The sequence below is a fragment of the Theropithecus gelada genome, chromosome 11 (assembly GCF_003255815.1).
Source record: "Theropithecus gelada isolate Dixy chromosome 11, Tgel_1.0, whole genome shotgun sequence".
Taxonomy (NCBI): domain Eukaryota; kingdom Metazoa; phylum Chordata; class Mammalia; order Primates; family Cercopithecidae; genus Theropithecus; species Theropithecus gelada.
This window is the reverse complement of record NC_037679.1, coordinates 45,187,667-45,208,678: the sequence shown is the minus strand read 5'-3', so window position 1 is coordinate 45,208,678 and position 21,012 is coordinate 45,187,667. Positions and strand designations below refer to the sequence as shown.

The following is a 21,012-nucleotide window of genomic DNA, read 5'->3' as shown; positions in this document are numbered from 1 at the left end:
TTAAATAATCACACTCCTTAATATTTCATTAAAAATTAAAATAAGGTTGTTGAAGAAAAGAGAAACTGTTTCAAGGAGTTTTAAATTCTAGATTCTTTAATGAAGGAAAAGTCTCCTCTAAAACCAATATGTTTTTTTTCTGATTATGCACTAAATACATTTCTCCAGAAATTTCTTTTCATCCGAATGAGGGACCCACACTTCATTCATGGTGGACCTATGAACTAGATAAACTCACTGTGTTTCTGGCTTTTGTTGTTATTGTTTTATTTTTTAAGCTAATGTATCATTATTTTTTAACTGATAAATAAAAATGGATATATTTATCTTGTACAACATGATGTTTTAAAATATATACATTGTGGAATGACTAAATTTAGCTAATTAATATATGCATTACTTCACATGCTTATCATTTTAGTCTTAGCAATTTTCAAGTATACAATATGCTGTTATTAACTATAGTCACTGTGTTGTGCAATAGAGCTCTTGAACTTATTTCTCCTGTCTAATTGAAATTGTATAACCTTAGAAGAACATCTCTCTATCTCCACACCTCCACTCCAGCCCCTGGTAACTACTATTCTACTCTCCTTTACTTTTATGAGTTCAGCTTTTTTATAACTCCCATATACTAGTGAGAACATGTGATATCTGTCTCTGTGCTGGGCTTAATTCGCTTAGCACAATATCCTTGGGTTCATCCATGATATGCCAAATTACAGGATTCCCTTGTTTTCAAGACTGAATAGTTTTTCTTTATCCATTTATCCATTGCTGGAGACTTGGGTCGACTCCATATCTTGGCTATTATGAATAGTGCTGCAATAAACATGGGAGTGCAGGTATCTCTTTGACATACTGATTTCATTTCATTTGATTATATATCTAGTAGTGGGATGGCTAGATCATAAGGTACTTCTTTTTTTTTTTTTTTTCTGATTTTTGAGAAACTACCATACTGTTTTCCATAGTGGCCGTACTAATTTACATTCCCACCATCATTCACTTTTTCTCCATATCCTCCTCAACACTTATTTTTCATCTTTTTTATAATAGCCATTCTAACAGGGGCCAGGTGATAACTCATTGTGAATTTTACTTGCATTTCTCTGCTAATGAGTTATGCTGAGCATTATTTTATATATACCTGTTGGTCATTTTATGTCTTCTTTTGAGAAATGTTTATTCCTGTCCTTGGCCCATTTTTAACTGGGCCATTTGTTTTCTTGCTAATAGTTTGTTTGAGTTCCTTATACATTACAATATTAACTTATATGATACATGGTTACAATTTTTTCTGCCATTTTGTAGGCTTTTTGTTTTGTTCATTGTTTCTCTTGCTGTTTAGAGCTTTCTAATTTGATATAATCCCATTTGTCTATTTTTTGCTTTTGTTTTCTATGCTTTTGGGGTCTTAATCCCCCCAAAAAGTCATTGTCCAGACCAATGTTATAGAGATTGTCCCAGTGTTTATGTCTTTGAAAGGGGGTCCTATAACATTTTCTCTGCTTGCTTTTCTGTGTTTGAATACTGCCCAGGGGATACTCAGCTCCAGTGTCACAGATGAACCTACACAAAATTCTTAGTTCAGCTAAGGCAAGTCATGCTCACCCAAGGGACAGAACATCCTGCCTTTTAAGTTAGAAGTGTCCAAAAATTACTAATTATCTCTTAGTCATCTCATGTATACACACACACACACACACACACACGCACACACACACACAAAGTCAAATACTCAGCTAATGGTTTTCCAATGCGCCAGTCACCAAAGCTTCTTGTATATGTTTATGTTAAAAAAAAAAAAAAAAGTCACTGTGGCTAATCACCTCATTTAAAAGTCAGATTGAACACATGGGCATTCACATATGTAGGCTGAGGTATATTGGCAAGGAATTGACACTTGTAGTTCCCCAAAAATCTTTCACTTTGCTTGGCTGTCTCTGCAACTCCAGTAAAGTGCATCCAGACTCCAGTAAAAGAAATAAAGTGAACACTTTGCCTCCTAGTACCTTTGCTGCCGTTTGCATTTCACCACTCAGCTTATAGAGATGAAATCTATTACTCGGCAGGCACCACGTGCACAAATGAAAGATAAATTTTTCTTCCAGATGGGACAGATCAGCAAGACTCAAAATATTAATGATGAAAGCTCTGGGAATTATATATATCCCTGACCATAGGTTTCTCTTGACAGTGAAGAACTGTCAGTTTAACTCTTTTTTTTTTTTTTTTTTTCTGTAAGACTCCCATCAAGAATTATATAAAGGGAAAATAATACATGATTTAAGATTCAGATGAGCATAGATTTAAGGGAAAGGTTATCTTTCTGTCTTTCATTTTCTTTCATGTTTTGTGTTCCCAATCTGCAATACATTTTACTGAGTGATGTAGTGTGGTCGATTTGATTCTTGAAGCTGTTCATGTGCTCATGTAGGAAATTGCTTTTATGAGAATAATACAGGAAGTATGCATTTCTTATTATTTAATTGAACATATAATTTAGCAATACCTGACATTTATATGATTGAAACAGTTTGTTTATCTCAAAATTAGAAATTTATTGAATATGTATTCAAAAATATGTATTAATGAAGAATTTCACTTTCACTTGTCAGGTTTTATTATCTTGAAAACTTTTTTATAACCATTACAGATCAACAATAATTTTTAGGTTACTCTCTCTGTAGAAGGCTTGGTCACTTACCTTTTTTTGTTAAGGAAAAAATTCTGGGCCCTCTTTTTGAGGCAGCAAATCAATTACCATTAATCTGAGATTTTTTAAACATGTATTTTCCTTTTACACAGAAACAAAGTTTACATTTATAAAATCTAAAGATGATAGAAATGTATAATTATCTTATTATGGCAACCTGATTCATTGTATTATGTTACATATATTTAGGAACACATATGTAGGTATTTATGAGATATTTGAATATTAGAAATTTCTTGAAAATAATAAAATACTTCCATTAGCCAATTTATGGAAAATTCTAAATGAAATATATCTCCAATTGTTTTAAAAACTCTTTGAAATATTTTATGCTAGCACAATTATTTGCAACATGACTCAAAATATTTTTCATTATGCTACAGAGTGATAGTACAAAAAACTAACCATTTTAACAATAATGCTTCAGAAAGGAGATAGTCACACAAGAATGGATCCAAAATCAACTAAATTATACCTATTATAATTTTATTCACATTGAAGATACTACCTAATTTGTTAAATATTAATAATTATAAAAATAAAATATTATTTTTCATTCATACTCTTTTTCTACCTAAATAGAACACATTCTTATAATTATTTTGATTTGATAACAAAATATTTATTAAAAAATATATAATTTAACCAGATGAAATTATCTTTCCTTAATTACTTTTTATTTAATTGAATTGCTTTTTATTAAACTGAATATCTGGCTTACTAATTATCTCTTCTCAGGTACATGATATTTTTCATCAGTGTCTATGAGAAATTATCAGCCAAATATAAACTTCATAAACCGCTAACGAGATTTTAAGGTCCTGTGCCTACAGTGTGTTAAAGTTTCTAGTTGATGATAGCCATACAAAGATAAATCAGCAATTCCATTTTGTTCATCAGTCTTTCACAAAATTCATGAAATCTTTGTAAAAAATCAGCCGCTGTTAAAACGTATTCAGAATTATATTTAAAGTCTCATCACTAGTAAATAGAGTCAAAAGACCCATTACAACACTTCTGGTCATGAACATTGTTATAATATTTTCAAAATCAATGCCGTTTTTCCTGATTGCCTGATCATCTGATGATCATCTCTAATGTTTAGATTCTCTTCATCAATGTGCCAAATGTATAATATTGAAAACATAAACTCCATAAACCAAACACCTTGCTGTGACCAAATACCCAATGCTTGCATGGGATTCAACCGATTGTTGCTATAGCCTTCTGAATAGCAAATTTCTTGGGATCTATCGTTGGGTCTCCTTAAGTCCTGCTTTCTTTCTGCTCCATGCCAATGACTGAGATCTGGTTTTAGGTCCTAACCTCTGTGTTCTGTGATATAACTAATTGGCTGTGAAGATAACTTCATGTTACAAAATGAGTTTATGTGACATGAGAATCCCAAAATACCTACTACTGTTTCAAAATGTCAGTCTCCAATTGTAACTATTCTTGGTGTCTGTGGAGGCTATGGAAGAAGACAAAATGTGTTTAAGCTGACCACAGCACATTTAAGTAGAGAGAGAAATGCTGATGGCGAGACATCAGGAGAGCTGGAGGAATCTGTGCCTCAAGAGCATATAAATGTTCACAATTGACTCTTGTCTGAAAGAATAATGTTTGCATAACACCAAACTTTGAAAAACAGCATAATTGGTTCTACTCAGAGGTACTTAAACAGCCTCAGAGTAGCACTGAATTTTTAAAAATATAAATATAAGTTTATGTATAGTGGAAAAAGGCAATGCAAAATAAGAATATATTTATTTTCTCAGACTACCTTTGCTTAAAGAAAATGCACATAATTTTAGAGGCATGTTATCTTTAGAGAATTTTATTCACTTACTTATTGTCTCATACCTGCACAGTTTTCTCCTGAATACCCTTGTTAACACAGTCTGGCAGACATTCAATAGCAAACTGTGTTCCAGGCAATGAATTTATACTGTTGTAACAGGAACAATCTCTTGAATGTTGTAACCCTTTATATATGATGGAAAAATCAATAACATGGATAAATGTGTAACAAACTAGCCTGTGCACCTTTTTGGTGAAGTGAAGCTTAGTGATATGGACTGAAATACATTCTTAAGTAAAATAACTTTATGCTTAAGTGGAATATTATAAAATATATTTATTTACTAACACAGACATCAATGGTAATATTAAAGAGACTTATATGTATGTATCTTTATATTATGCTATATATAATTCAAATAATTAATTTGATACTTTTAATGAAAAATTTAACGTAATACAAAGGTATGCCTATTCCATGATATGCATACACGGATAAATTACGTTAAAATGTTTGGTCTATATTTTTCTGTCAAGTTAGAAAGATTTTATAAATACGATCATAATGCAGTTAGATGGAAAATAGCAAATTATTACAGGGAATACTTATTATTTTACTTTTATCAGCAAGAAACCAGTGGGTCGTGTTAGTAATATTAGACTTTCTTTTTTCCAGGGTATCAATGGTTTCTGTACAGCACAGATTATGACAGCTTCTTCCTTAAGGTGAGATTGGATGTCATTCATGGTAGTTTTCTAAGGGACTACACATTTTTTTAATGTATTATCAAAAATATTTCATAAGTAAAATTATCCTGGAGTAGCTACATATTCCTAAATTGAAAATATTTTCTCATCAATTTTATGTACATAATTCTATTTCTTCAATAGTACTGTTTTCATGATAAACTCTAACCATTTCTTGGACATTTCTGATTACAAACCATGTAACTTGATACTTTGATTAAAACTTGGAAATATGTTAACCATATAAGAAAATCAAGTTAGAGAACAACAGCAAAACATTCTAATACAACTAATACAATTAAGGCATCTCTCAGAGAGTGCATGCACTTGTGTAGGTACACACAAACACACACACACAGACACACACACACAGAGGATGGTAATTAATATTTGTAACTTTCTCCTAAAATACAAGTCCATTAGAATCTTACAATTCTCAAAAGCCCTCCAGATTGTTGTGTTAATGAGTAGTTTTGCTCTATCTTCTTTATTATTCCAAGAGTTAGCAATTTTTATTATTGTATTATAAGATAGTCATATGAGATTTACTCACACATTTACTCCTTTTTTTACCATTTCTTAACAGACTTTACACTTTATCTATCTGCTAAAAGTATATACTTTATCATTTCCTTTAGTAAAGAATTGTCAAGTTTTCTTTGTCTGAAAGTATTTTTATTTTACTCTTACTCTTGAAAAATAATTTCCCCCATTGTAAATCTAGATTGTCAGTAATTTTGCTTGCACCACTGAGTAGTTTATTATATTGCTTCCTGGATTCCATTTATTAATGAAAACTCAATTGTTTTCATTGTAACAATTCAGACAGTTGTTACACCTGTCTGGGTAATTTGCATTTCTTCTTGTTGCTTTTAAAGTCTTCTCTTAATCTTTAGTGATCTGAAACTGGTTGTGATATGACTGGATATGTTATGCATCCCGCTTTAGATGTGTTAGCCTTCTTGAAACTGTCAGTAGATGTTTCCAGCAATTCTGGAACTCCTCCGTCAGCATGTCCTTTAATGTAACCTCTTCCATTTCTTTATTTTCCATACCTCTTCCTTTTTTCACATCATTTCATTATTTATTACTTTGAATCTACATCCAGTTCACTGATTTTATCTGTGTTGGTGATATATTTTCATTTAATCTTTTTTAATATTCTAATTTTTATTAGTGTATTTTGAAATATTACTTTAGGTTCATGAGGTATATGTGCAGGTCTGTTACATGGGTGAACTGTGTGTCACTGTGGTTTGGTATAGGAATGACCACATTCACTCAGGTAGTAAGCATAGTACCTGATGTAGTAGTTTTTTAACCCTCACTCCTTCCCTCCCACACTCTCTGCTCTAGTAGTCTCTGGTGTCTGTTGCTGATATCTTTATGTCCATGTGTACTCAATGTTTAGTCCCCACTTATAACTGAAAACATAGAGTATTTTGTTTTCTGTTCCTTTGTTAATTCACTTAGGATAATGGCCTCCAGCAGCATCCATGTTGCTGCAAAGGACGTGCTTTTGTTTTTTATGGTGACAGAGTATTCCATTTGTGTTAAGAAATTCTGTCTGAGTCTTTTAAAAATTCATCATCTGTTTTCTCTTGTTCTTATGTTCAATCCAAGTTTCTATTTTATTTGCGATTCTATTTACACTCTGTGTTGTTCATGATCAGTGACACTCATGGAATATTATTTTGCATGTGTGTTTTCACTGTTGTTTTAACCATGGTTGCACACACATAAAATGTGACTATGAAAATTCTTTGAGGCGAGACTTGAAGTTCTACTCTTAAATTTTTTGCTTCTGCCAGTCACTAAGGAGCAATATCAACCCAAGACCAATTTTATACTAACTTCTTTGCTTTCAATTTTTGAGCAAACAAATAGCATGAATTAATTCAGATCTCAGATCTTTAATGAGGATTAATGTGTTTTCGTAAGTTCTTTGTTTTGGTTTTATTTTCTCCAGGCAGCATTCAGGAATGAATATTTCTTTTCAGACCCTTTTTCTCCATGAGATTTGTTTCTCATTTTATGAGGGATAGCGTTTTCTATTATACTTTCCACTTTGGATGGGCCACAAGGTTTATCTCCTGCATTCTGTTCATCATGAAGCAGTCAAAATGTAATCTCAAACATTCTAAGGTTTGGTAGGACTTTTCACACAGGAAGCTAGCTTTGATGATTACTTCACCTCTCAAGGTTTCTGCTTTTATTGTTATCTTAGTATTTGTAGATTTTTTTCCTTCATGCAAAATCAAAGATTCTTGTAATGTACATACACATGTGTGTGTATGGAATTTTATTTTAATTGTTTTTTCATCAGTAACTTTACTCTGGTTAGATAGATCGAATATGCAGGCTTGAAGCAGAAAAGTAAATGTTTTTGATTTCTAAAGATGCTAATATTTGATCCTTTACATTTTGGAGACAGTCATGAAGAAAAATTTATAGTGATTTCTCTATAAACAACTGCTATACTCAGAATAAAGAAATGTTGCAGAAAAAACTGCATCATTTCTTAAACATTTTGCTTTCAGAATATCAGTTTCTTGAGAACTATTAAGGACTCCAAATGGCTTTGTTTTGAGGATTTTCATCCATTAATATTTGCTGTATTATAAACTAAAATAGAAATTTTAAAGTATTTATTTCCTCTACCACTAAGAATAAACCCATTACCTGTAACAGAAATAGTATATTTTTTTTATGAAAAATAACTGCATTTTTTAAACAAAACAAAAATTAATGAGAAGTTTAGCACTGCTTTGTATTTTTGCTAATCTCTTTCATGTACGATTCAATAGAAAACTCAATAGAAGACTGCTGGAGTGTTGTACCTGCTTCTGTATCCACTCTGTTTTGATACCAAACATCATGTAGTCTTTGAAAAACTTCCCTGTGTATTGTGACAGAATGAGAATTAAGACAAATAATATCTTAGCATCATTGTGGAAATAGGTTTGATGTTGTAGTTGTTTTCAAAAGTTGCTGGGGATCCACAGGAGACCCTAAATCACACTTTGAAAACTACTGACTTAATAGCTTACAACAGTTTGCCCCATGACTCTATAGGTTGAGTGGGTAATTCTACTGAACCTGGTAATTCAATCTGGGCTGGACTTGACTCATCTCACACAGCTTACTAATATGTTTCTAGTCAGCTATTGGGTTGTCTAAAGGCTGGCTGCTCTAGAATGATCTTGGCTAAGATGATTAGCACCTCACTCCATATGAACTTTGTACCTCTACCAAACATGCCTTGCTCTGTTTCTGTGGCAGTCGGGGAAGGGTTTCACAAGGGAGAGTTGAAGTATAAAATCACTCTTGAGTCCTAGGCTTAAAATTGTAGGCTGTCAGTTCTACCACATTCTTTTGGTGCAAACATATTAAAAAGTCAGCTTGAACTCATGTGTGGGGAACAGATTTCACTTCTTGATGGGAGAAGTTACAAAGTCATGCCAGAAATGGGGTACATACAGAGCATGAACAATACAAGACATTTTGTCAATCAGTCTTCCACAGCATCTTATATTCTCAACACAGAAACAAGGTAAACAGTTTTCTTTCCTCATCTTCAAATGATTTAACTCCACCGTGGATACTATAGAAATCTGTAGGGACATGTTAAGAAATAATACTGCTGTCACCTAAAATTCATTAGTTTGGGCTCTATACTGCAAGTGCTCAGGTAAAACCATAACCTTGGATATAACCAGGCCCTGAGAGACAGGATCACACTAATAAAATACATGATAAATTGATACTGATGACAATATTAACATTACTAATTTTTTAACTCACAATAAAAAATATAGATATTACTTGAGATGGAATTTTCTGCGGAAATAATCAGCAAAATCTCTCACTATAGTCAAGTAACACCAAGAATGTTATGAATATGCTGTCATTAATGCACTTTTACAGAGACAAGAAATAAACAAAATACATATTTGAGCATATTTCCTCCTTACACATAGACAAATATAGAAATCAGACTGTTGTTGTTCTCTGATTATCAAAATAGACCATAGAAGATCAGATAAGTAAAAATTTAACAATATCAAGCTAAGAAAGCTGTATTTAATGATAACAATTTGGAGGTTTTGGTTTTGCGTTTTATTTTTCTAACAGAATGGAAAATGCTTAAAGCATGTATACAACATTTCCCTCCACCTCAAAGATAATCACACCATTAAGAGGAGAAATATAAAATTTTATAGCTTGGCTCCCTTTCCTCTGGATCTGATGTTACATATTCCTCAAATGTCTAGGGTAATGCAAGTAATGTAAATCAGTGACATAGTTCAGCAGTAAAATGTCAAGTACTGGTGGAGAGAGAGGAGTGTAGGCAACTAGGATAAGCCTTCCTGATATAAATAGTATTAGCTTTTACTTAGGTCCTGTCAATCGCTGCAATGTAGGAATGAAAATCCATTATTACTACATATTTTGATTTTAAAAACAAAAGAAGGTTGTCTCAGAAAGATGCCTGACTAGACACACCCAGGAGGAACATCTGCCACCAAGTGACTGGGACATAGGGCAAACTGGTACACTATGAGCATATCTTCAGAGGGAAGGCATTGAAGGTGGACAGAGGGAGGACACAGACCCTGGGCTGAAGTAGGAGGAGACTGGGAACCCTGAACAGGGCTACCTTGCACCACAACTTATTCCTGGCTCCTAACAACTCTTGAGGAATGAGTGAATTGAACAGGTGAGGAGCAACCTGCCCTCACCATGAACCTCTGGAATCCTGGCAACCAGAGATACCACAACACCCATGGACACTTGTGCTAGCAGGGAAAGCTGTGTAGAGAGTTGATAGGAGCAGGACTCTATCCTGTGCTGAACTCAGGGGGTATGGTGTGGGAACATCTGCAGTAAAACACAGCTAGGTCTGTTCCAGGGCCCCAGCCTGGCAGAGCTCACTTGCAGTGCAATGATGGAGAGTCAACCAAGGTGCTTCCCAGGGGCCCACATCATTGCTCCTTCATCAGCTGACTGTGCCTGACCATCAGAGAGCTCCGGCAGAGCAGCCCCTGCTAACACACACCAGCTCACCTGCCCCTTATCCCCACCACAGCCTCCCCCATGCTGCTTTGCCAGCACTCACTTGCCCACTGTCACTCACCCCACTGTCCTTCCAGTGTGCATGCATGCAAGTGGAACTTGTCTCCCCTCCTCTGCCAGAATATGTGTATGCATGCATCCCCTCACACTACTGCCCGCAGAGCAAACATGCACACAGAGGCTGGCAGCCACAAACCCACCAGCATCCCAGCCGGACCAATGAATGTGTAACCCACCATGCTGCCACTGCTGCTGGCATGTGCAAACAAACATGAATTCTTCTATCACCACTCAGACAAAGCACTTTCGCTGGCACCATCCATTGGATTGTTACAGACTGCTGTCTGGAAACAGCTCAGTCCCTCCAGCACCACAGATCCCTAACCTTGAGGGGCCAGAGAACAAAGCTGGGAGCCTGGTATCATTCCCTCAAAGTTAGAGCACACAGCTCAAGAGTGCTGAACTAAGCCTTAGACCCCTAAAATCTTCCAGAAAGAAATCCAGTCAACTGAAACCACCTTAGACCACAATCAAACCCTCAAGGGCATCAAACAAGATAAAAACAAAACCCTTTCAAAGGATAGCAACTTCTAAGATTGGAGGAATATCAGCCTGCACAGATGAGAAAAAAACAGAGAAAGAACTCTAGCAACTCAAAAAACTAAAGTGTCCTCTCACCTCAAAATGACCCACACTGGTTCCCCAGCAATGGTTCTTAACAAGGCTGAAATGGCTGAAATGACAAAAATAGAATTCAGATAATGGACAGGAAAGAAGATTCAGGAGAAACTCAAAACCCAATTCAAGTATTCTAAGAGATGTAAAAATGTAAAGAGACCAAATTTATTGACTCATTGACATCCCTGAAAGAGAGGGAGAGAAAGCAAACAACTCGAAAACCATATTGGAGGATGTGATGGTTAATATCAAGTGTCTACTAGATTTGATTGAAGGATGTAAAGTATTGTTCCTGTGTGTGTCTGTGAGGGTGATGCCAAAGGAGATTAATATTTGAGTCAATGGACAGAGAAAGGCAGACCCATTCTCAATCTGGGTGGGCACAATCTAATCAGTTGCCAATGTGGCTAGAATAAAAGCAAGTAGAAGAATGTGGAAGGACTAGACTGACTGAGTCTTCTGACATCCTTCTTTTACCTCTGCTGGATGCTTCCTGCCCTTGAACATTGGACTCCAAGTTCTTTAGCTTTTAGACTCTTGGGCCTACACCAATGGTTTGCCAGGGGCTCTCAGGCCTTCAACCACAGACTGAAGGCTACACTGTTTTCCTATTTTTGAGGTTTTGAACTTGGACTGACTTGCTCCTCAGCTTGCAGATGACTTATTGTGAGACTTCACCTTGTGATTATGTAAGTCAAAATTCCTTAATAAACTCCCTTTTATATATACATCTATCGTATTAGTACTTTCTCTCTAGGGAACCCTGACTAATACAGATTATATAACCCATGAAAATTTCCCCAACTTCACTAGAGAGGACACAATATTCAAATTCAGAAAATGCAGAGAACCCTGTGACATACTACATAAGATGACCATCCCCAAGTCTCATAGTCATTAGATTCTCTAAGATTGAAATGAAAGAAAAAAAGGTTAAATGCAGCTAGAGAGAAGGTCACTTGCAATGGGAACACCATAAGGCTAACAGCAGACTTTTTAACAGAAACCCTATAAGCCAGAAAATGTCAGGGGCCTATATTCAGCATTATTTTATATATATATGATGGAGTCTTTCTCTGTATCCCAGGCTGGAGTGCAGTGGCATGATCTCGGCTCACTGCAAGCTCTGCCTTCTGAGTTCACACCATTCTCCTGCCTCAGCCTCCCAAGTAGCTGTGACTACAGACACCTGCCACCATGCCTGGCTAATTCTTTGTATTTTTTTTAGTAGAGACGGGGTTTCACCATGTTAGCCAGGATGGTTTTGATCTCCTAACCCTGTGATCTGCCCACCTCAGCCTCCCATTCAGCATGCTTAATGAAATTCCAACAAAGAATTTTGTATCTAGCCAAACAGCTTCATAAGCAAAGGGCATGTAAGATTCTTTCCAGATAAGCAAATGCTATGGGAATTCCTTGCATTGGACCTGTCTTACAAGAGGTTCTGAAGGTAGTGCCAAATATGGAAAGGAAAGACTGCAACCAGATACAACAAAAACATATTTAACTACAGAAACCATTGACACTATAAAGCAACTACACAAACAAGTTTGCATAAAAACAAGCTAACAACACAATGACAGGATCAAATCTGCACATATCAGTATTAACCTTGAATGTAACCAGGCTAAAGGCCTGAATTAAAAGGCACAAAGTGGCAGGTTGGATAAAGAGGCGAGACCCAATGATATGCTGTCTTCAAGAAACCCATCTCACATACAATGTCATCCATAGGCTTAAAGTTAATGGATGGAGAAAAATCTGCCAAGAAAATGAAAACAAAAAAAAACAGACATTGCTATTCTAATTCCAGACAAAACAGACCTTAAACCAAAAAAGTTCAAAAAGGCAAAGAAGTGTATTACGTAATGGTAGAGGAATTAATTCAACAAGAAGACCTAATTATCCCGAAAATATATACACCCAACACAGGAGCACTCAGATTCATAAAGCAAGTGCTTAGAGACCTATGAAGAGAGTAAGATAGCCACACAATAACAGTGGGAGGTTTCAACACCCCACTGAGCACATTAGAGAGATTATCGGAGCAGAAAACTAACGAAGACATTCAGGACCTGAGCTCAACCAAATGGACCTAATAGACACCTACAGAAGTCTCCACCCAAAAACAACAGAATATACATTCTTTTCATGTGCACTGGCATATACTCTGAAATTGACTGCACAATTGTCCATAAAGCAATCCTCAGGAAAGTCTAAAAAGCAAAATCATGCTAACCACAGAATCAGACCACAGCACTATAAGAATTTAAGTCAATACTAAGAAAATCACTCAAAACTATATAATTACATGTAAATTAAACAACCTACTCGTGAATGACTTGTGGGTAAACAGTGAGATTAAGGCAGAAATCAATAAATTATTTGAAACTTATGAGAACAAAGATACAACATACCAGAATCTCTGGGACAAAGCAGAAATAATGTTAAGAGGGAAACTTATGGTGCTAAACACCCACATCAAAAATTAGAAAGATTTAAAATTAATAACATAACATCAGACCTAGGGGGACTGCAGAAACAACAGCAAAGTATCAAATTAGGAATTTATTTTTTGAGAGAGTAAATAAGATTGACAGACAAGTAGCTATACTAATAAAAAAGAAAGATGATCCAAATGAACACAATTAAAAATGGCAAATGGGACATTACCGCTGAGCTAATAGGAAAAAAGAAAAAGGCAAGATGGCTGCATAGGAAAAGCTCTGGTCTGCAGCAACTAGCTAGATTAATGCAGAAGGCGGGTGATGTCAGCATTTCCAACTAAGGTACCTGGTTCATCTCACTGGGACTGGTTGGACAGTGGGTGCAGCCCAAGGAGGGTGAGCTGAAGCAGGGTGGGTCATCGCCTCACCTGGGAAGCACAAGGGGTCGGGGAACTCCCTCTCCCAGCCAATGGAAGCCATTAGGACTGTACCATGCACTCCAGCCCAGATACTGTGCTTTTCCCATGGTCTCCACAACCCACAGACCAGGAGATTTACTCCAGTGCCCACATCATCAGGGTGCTGGGTTTCCAGCACAAAACTCTGCAGCAGTTTGGGCAGACACTGAGCTAGCCACAGGAGGTGTCTTTTTGTTGTTTGTTTGTTTATACCCCAGTGGTGCCCAGAATGCCAGCAAGGCAGAATTGTTCACTCCCCTGGAAAGGGGGCTGAAGCCAGGGAGCCAAGTGGTCTGGCTTGGCAGTTCCCACCCCCATGAAGCCCAGCAAGCTAAGATTCACTGGCTTGAAATTCTTGCTGCTAGCACAGCAGTCTGAACTCTACCTGGGACACTCAAGCTTGGTGGGGAGAGGGGCATCCACCATTGCTGAGGTTTAAGCGGTTTTACACTCACAATGCAAACAGAGCTATGGGGAGGTTCGAACTGGGCAGAGCCCAACACAGGTCAGCAAGGCCACTGAGGCCAGACTGCCTCGCCAGATTCCTTCCTCTCTGGGCAGGGCATCTCTGAAAAAAAGGGAGCAGCCCCAGTCAGGAACTTACAGATAAAAGCCCCACCTCCCTGGGACAGAACATCTAGGGGAAAAGGTGGTTAGGGGCACAACTTCAGCAGACTTAAACTTCCCTGCCTGTCAGCTCTGAGGAGAGCAGCAGATCTCCCAAGACAGCATTCAAGCTCTGATAAGGGATACACTGCCTCCTCAAGTGGGTCCTTGACCCCTGTGAATCCTGACTGGGAGACTCTTCCCAGTAGGGGCCGACAGACACTTCATAGAGGAGAGCTCTGACTGGCATCTGGCAAGTGCCCCTCTGGGATGAGTCTTCCAGAGGAAGGAAGAGGCAGCAATCTTGACTGTTCTGCAGTGTCCACCAGTGGTGCTCAGGCAAACAGGGTCTGCAGTGGACTTCCAGCAAACTCCAGCAGACCTGCAGCAGAATGTCCTGACTGCTAGAAGGAAAATTAACAAACAGAAAGGAATAGTATCAACATCAACAAAAAAGACATCCACTCAGAGACCCCAACTGAAGGTCACCGATCTCAAAGACCAAAGGTAGATAAATCCACAAAGAAGGGGAAAAACCAGTGCAAAAAGGCTGAAAATTCCAAAAACCAGGACTCCTCTTTTCTTTCAAAGGATAACAACTCCTTGCTAGCAAGGGAACAAAACTGGATGGAGAATGAGTTTGATGAATTAACAGAAGTAGACTTCAGAAGGTGAGTAATAACAAACTCCTCTGAGCTAAAGGAACATGTTCTAACCAACTGCAAGGAAGCTAAGTTCCTTTAAAAAAGGTTAGATGAATTGTTAACTAGAATATCCAGTTTAGAGAAGAACATAAAAGACCTAATGGAGCTGAAAAACACAGCACGAGAACTTCATGAAGCATACAAAATTATCAATAGCTGAATAGATCAAGTGGAAGAAAGGATATCAGAGATTGAAGATCAACTCAATAAAATAAAGTGAGAAGACAAGATCAGAGAAAAAAGAGTGAAAAGAAACAAACAAAGCCTCCGAGAAATATGGGACTATGTGAAAATACCACATTTGATTGGTGTACCTGAAAGTCATGGGGAGAATGGAACCAAGTTGGAAAACACTCTTCAGGATATTATCCAGGAGAACTTCTCCAACTTAGCAAGGCAGGCCAAAATTCAAATTTGGTAAATACAGAGAACATCATAAAGATATTCCTCAAGAGGAGCAACCCCAAAACACATAATCATCAGATTCACCAAGGTTGAAATGAAGGAAAAAATGTTAAGGAAGCCAGAGAGAAAGGTTGGGTTACCCATAAAGGGACGCCCATCAGACTAACAGTGGATCTCTCTGCAGAAACCCTACAATGTAGAAGAAAGTGGGGCCAATATTCAATATTCTTAAAGAAAACAATTTTCAATCCAGAATTTTATATCCACCCAAACTAAGCAAAGGAGAAAAGAAAATCTTTTACAGACAAGCAAACACTGAGAGATTTTCTCACCACCAGGCCTGCCTTACAAGAGCTCCTGAAGGAAGCATTAAATATGGAAAGGATCCAACTGGTACCAGCCACTGGAAAAACATACCAAATTGTAAAGACCATCAACATTATGAAGAAAATGCATCAACTAATGGGCAAAATAACCAGCTAGCATTATAATGGCAGGAACAAACTCACATAACAATATTAACCTTAAATGTAAATTGGCTAAATGCCACAATTAAAAGACAAAGACTTGCAAAATGGATAGAGTCAAGACCCATTGGTGTGCTGTACTCAGGAGACCATCTCTCATGCAAAGACACACATAGGCTCAAAATAAAGGGATGGAGGAATATTTACCAAGCAAATGGAAAGAAAAGAAAAAGAAGAGTTGAAATCATAGTCTCTGATAAAACAGACTCTAAGCCAACAGAGATCAAAAGAGGCAAAGAAGGGCATTACATAATGGTAAAGGGAATCGATGCAACAAGAAGAGCTAAGTATCCTAAATATATATGCACCCAACACAGGAGCACAGAGATTCATAAAACAAGTTTTTAGAGACCTACAAAGAGACATAGTGTTGAGAAAAAGGCTGAGGCAGGGCTTGCATGTCTGATATAATGTCCAGGGCTCAGGACATAAAACCCCTTGTGACCTCTGGAATGAGTCTAGACTTGCTGACTCCTTGTTTCTAGCTTAAACTATAAGAACATGCTCCCCATTATCTCAAGTAGCAGAATATGTTCCATATGCTTCAAAGGAAATGCTAAACCATCACAGCTGTAGATCACATGCTTGCCCTTTTGACCCCCACATTCTCACTACCTATTTCTTTGTTTGATCACCAGTAAAAAGTGTGGACTTCCAGAACTCAGGGCCTTCGCAGCCTGCATACTCGCATTGGCCCCCTGGACCCACTTTCTCTCTCAAACTGTCACTTCAAATTCCTTTGACTCCACCAGACTTTATCACCCCCACGACCTGGGGTTGAGTGTGATCACCCCAACACTTAGACTCCCACATAATAATAGTGGAAGACTTTAATACTCCACTGTCAATATTAGACAGATCAACAAAACAAAATTAATAAGGATATCCAGGACTTGAAATCTTCTCTGGACCAAGCAGATCTAATATACATCTACAGAACTCTCCACCCCAAATCAACAGAATATACATTCTTCTCAGCACCACATCCCACATATTCTAAAATTTACCAAATAATTGGAAGTGATACACTCCTAAGCAAATACAAAAGAACGGAAATAATAACAAGCACTCTCTCAGACCACAGTGCAATCAAATTACAACTCAGGATTAAGAAACTCACTCAAAACCTCACAACTACATGGAAACTGAACAACCTGCTCTTGAATGACTACTGGGTAAATAATGAAATGAAGGCAGAAATAAAGATGTTCTTTGAAACCAATGAGAACAAAGACAAAACATACTAGAATTTCTGGGACACATTTAAAGCAGTGTATAGAGGGAAATTTATAGCAGTAGATGCCAACAAGAGAAAGCAAGAAAGATCTAAAATTGACACCCTAACATCACCTTTAAAAGAACTAGAGGAGCAGGAGAAAAATTCAAAAGCTAGCATAAGGCAAAGAAATAACTAAGATTAGAGCAGAACTGAAGGAGATAGAAACACAGAAAATTCTTCAAAAAAATCAATGAATCCAGGAGCTGGATTTTTTAAAAGATCAGCAAAATAGATAGACTGCTAGCCAGACTAATATAGAAGAAAAGAGACAAGAATCAAATAGATGCAATAAAAAATGATCAAGAGAATATCACCACTGATCTCACAGAAATACAAACTACCATTAGAAAATACGATAAACACTTATAGAAAAATAAACCAGAAAACCAGAATAAATGGATAAGTTCCTGGACACATACACCCTCCCAATACTAAACCGGGAAGAAGTTGAATCCCTGAATAGACCAATAACAAGTTCTGAAATTGAGGCAGTAATTAATAGCCTACCAACCAAAAAAAGTCCAGGACCAGACAGATTCACAGCCAAATTCTACCAGAGTCACAAAGAGAAGCTTGTACCATTCCTTCTGAAACTATTCCAAACAACAGAAAAAGAGGGACTCCTCCCTAACTCATTTTATAAGGCCAGGGTCATCCTAATACCAAAACCTGGCAGAGACAAAACAAATAAAGAAAATTTCAGGCCAGTATCCCTGATGAACATTGATGTGAAAATCAATAAAATACTGGAAACCAAATCCAGCAGCACATCAAAAAGCTTATCCACCACAATCAAGTTGGTTTCATCCTGGGGATGCAAGGCTGTTTCAAAATATGCAAATCAATAAACATAATGTATCACATAAACAGAACCAATGACAAAAAACACAAGATTATATCAATAGATGAGGAAAGGCCTTTGTCAAAACACAATAGTCATGCTGAAAAGTCTCAATAAGCTCGGTATTTATTGAATGTATCTCAAAATAGAAAGAGCTATTTGTGACAAACCCACAGCCAATATCATACTGAATGGGCAAAAACTGGAAGCATTCCCTTTGAAAACTGGCACAAGACACGGACGCCCTCTCTCACCACCCCTATTCAACCTAGTATTAGAAGTTCTGGCCAGGACAATCAGGCAAGAGAAAGAAATAAAGGGTATTCAATTAGGAAAAGAGGAAGTCAAATTGTCTCTGTTTGCAGATGACATTATTATATATTTAGAAACCCCATTGTCTCAACCCAAAATCTCCTTAAGCTGATAAGTAACTTCAGTGAAGTCTCAGGATACAAAATCAATATACAAAAATTACTAGCATTCCTATACACCAATAACAGACAAACAGTGAGCCAAATCATGAGTGAACTCCCATTCACAATTGCTATGAAGAGAATAAAATACCTAGGAACACAACTTAAAAGGGATGTGGAGCCAAATCATGAATGAACTCCCATTCACAATTGCTTCAAAGAGAATAAAATACCTAGGAATCCAACTTACAAGGGATGTGAAAGACCTCTTCAAGGAGAACTACAAACCACTGCTCAGTGAAATAAAAGAGGACACAAACACATGGAAGAACATACCATGCTCATGGATAGGAAGAATCAATATTGTGAAAATGGCCACACTGCCCAAGGTAATTTGTAGATTCAATGCTATCCTCATTAAGCTACCAATGACTTTCTTCGTAGAATTGGAAAAATCCTGCTTTAAAATTCATATGGAACCAAAAAAGAGCCTACATTGCCAAGACAATCCTAACCCAAAAGAGCTGGAGACATCATGCTACCTGACTTCAAACTATACTACAAGGCTACAGTAACCAAAACAGCATGGTACTGGTACCAAAACAGAGATATAGACCAATGAAACAGAACAGAGCCCTCAGAAATAATACCATACATCTACAGCCATCTGATCTTTGACAAACCTGACAAAAACAAGAAATGGGGAAAGGATTCCCTATATAATAAATGGTTCTGGGTAAATTGGCTAGTCATAAGTAGAAAGCGAAAACTGGATCCTTTCCTTACTCCTTATATGAAAGTTAATTCAAGATGGATTAGAGACTTAAATGTTAGACCTAAAACCATAAAAACCCTAGAAGAAAACCTAGGTAATACCATTCAGGACATAGGCATGGGCAAGGACTTCATGTCTAAAACACCAAAAGCAACGGCAACAAAAGCCAAAATTGACAGATGGGATCTAATTAAACTAAAGAGCTTCTGCACAGCAAAAGAAACTACCATCAGAGTGAAGAGACAACCTACAGAATGGGAGAAAATGTTTGCAATCTACTCATCTGACAAAGGGCTAATATCCAGAACCTACAAAGAACGCAAACAAATTTACAAGAAAAAAAAACCCCATCAAAAGTGGGCAAAGGATATGAACAGATACTTCTCAAAATAAGACATTTATGCAGCCAACAGACACATGAAAAAATGCTCATCATCATTGGTCATTAGAGAAATGCAAAGCAAAACCACAATGAGATACCAAGATGCCGTTTCATGCTAGTTAGAATGGTGATCATTAAAAAGTCAGGAAGCAACAGATGCTGAAGAGGATGTGGAGAAATAGAAATGTTGTTACACTGTTGGTAGGAGTGTAAATTAGTTCAACTATTGTGGAAGACAGGGTGGAAATTTCTGAAGGATCTAGAACTAGAAATACCATACAACCCAGCAATCCCATTACTGGGTATATACCCAAAAGCTTATAAATCATTGTACTATAAAGACACATGCATTTGTATGTTTACTGTGGCATTGTTCACAATAGCAAGGACTTGGAACCAACCCAAATGCCCACCAATGATAGACTAGATGAAGGAAATGTGTCACATATACACTATAGAATACTATGCAGTCATTAAAAAGGATGAGTTCATGTTCTTTGTAGGTACATGGATGAAGCTGGAAACCATCATTCTCAGCAAACTAATGCAAGAACAGAAAACCATGCACCATATGTTTCACACAAAAGTGGGAGTTGAACAATGAGAACACGTGGACACAGGATGGGGAGCATCACACAGTGGGGCCTGTTGGGGTGTCAGGGGCTAGGGTAGGGATAGCATTAGGAGAAATACCTAATGTAGATGACAGGTTGATGGGTGTAGCAAACCCTTATGGCATGTGTATACCACTGTAATGGACCTGCATTTTCTGCACATGTACTCCAGAACTTAAAGTATAATAAAAAAAAATTTAAAACAACAACAACAAAAACCCCTCAGAGACTACTATGCACATTTCTATGCACACAAGGTAGAAAATCTGGAAAAAAATATAGGTCAGTTCTGAGAGACATAACCTCCCAAATTGAACCAGAAAGAAAATGAATACCTGGAGACCAATAATGACTTCCAATATGGGATAAGTAATAAAAAGTCTATAAATCAGAAAGTCCATGACTAGATGGATTCACAGCCAAATTCTACCAATGTATAAAGAAGAGTGGTTACTATTCCTTCTGAAACTGCTCCAAAAATTTGAAGAGAAGGGACTCCTTCCTAACTCATTCTAGGAGGCTAGCATCATCCTGATACTGA

General features: G+C 37.0%; 1 protein-coding gene across 4 annotated transcripts in view; it reads left to right on the top strand.

Moving 5' to 3' along the window:
- Positions 1-21,012, top strand: part of MGAT4C (MGAT4 family member C) — a 912,166-nt gene that overhangs the window by 839,778 nt on the left and 51,376 nt on the right. For all 4 annotated transcript variants that reach the window (XM_025402523.1, XM_025402522.1, XM_025402521.1 and 1 more), the window contains one exon: positions 5,196-5,245. The gene's annotated coding sequence lies outside the window, so the exon portion shown is untranslated. The remainder of the gene's footprint in view (positions 1-5,195; positions 5,246-21,012) is intronic.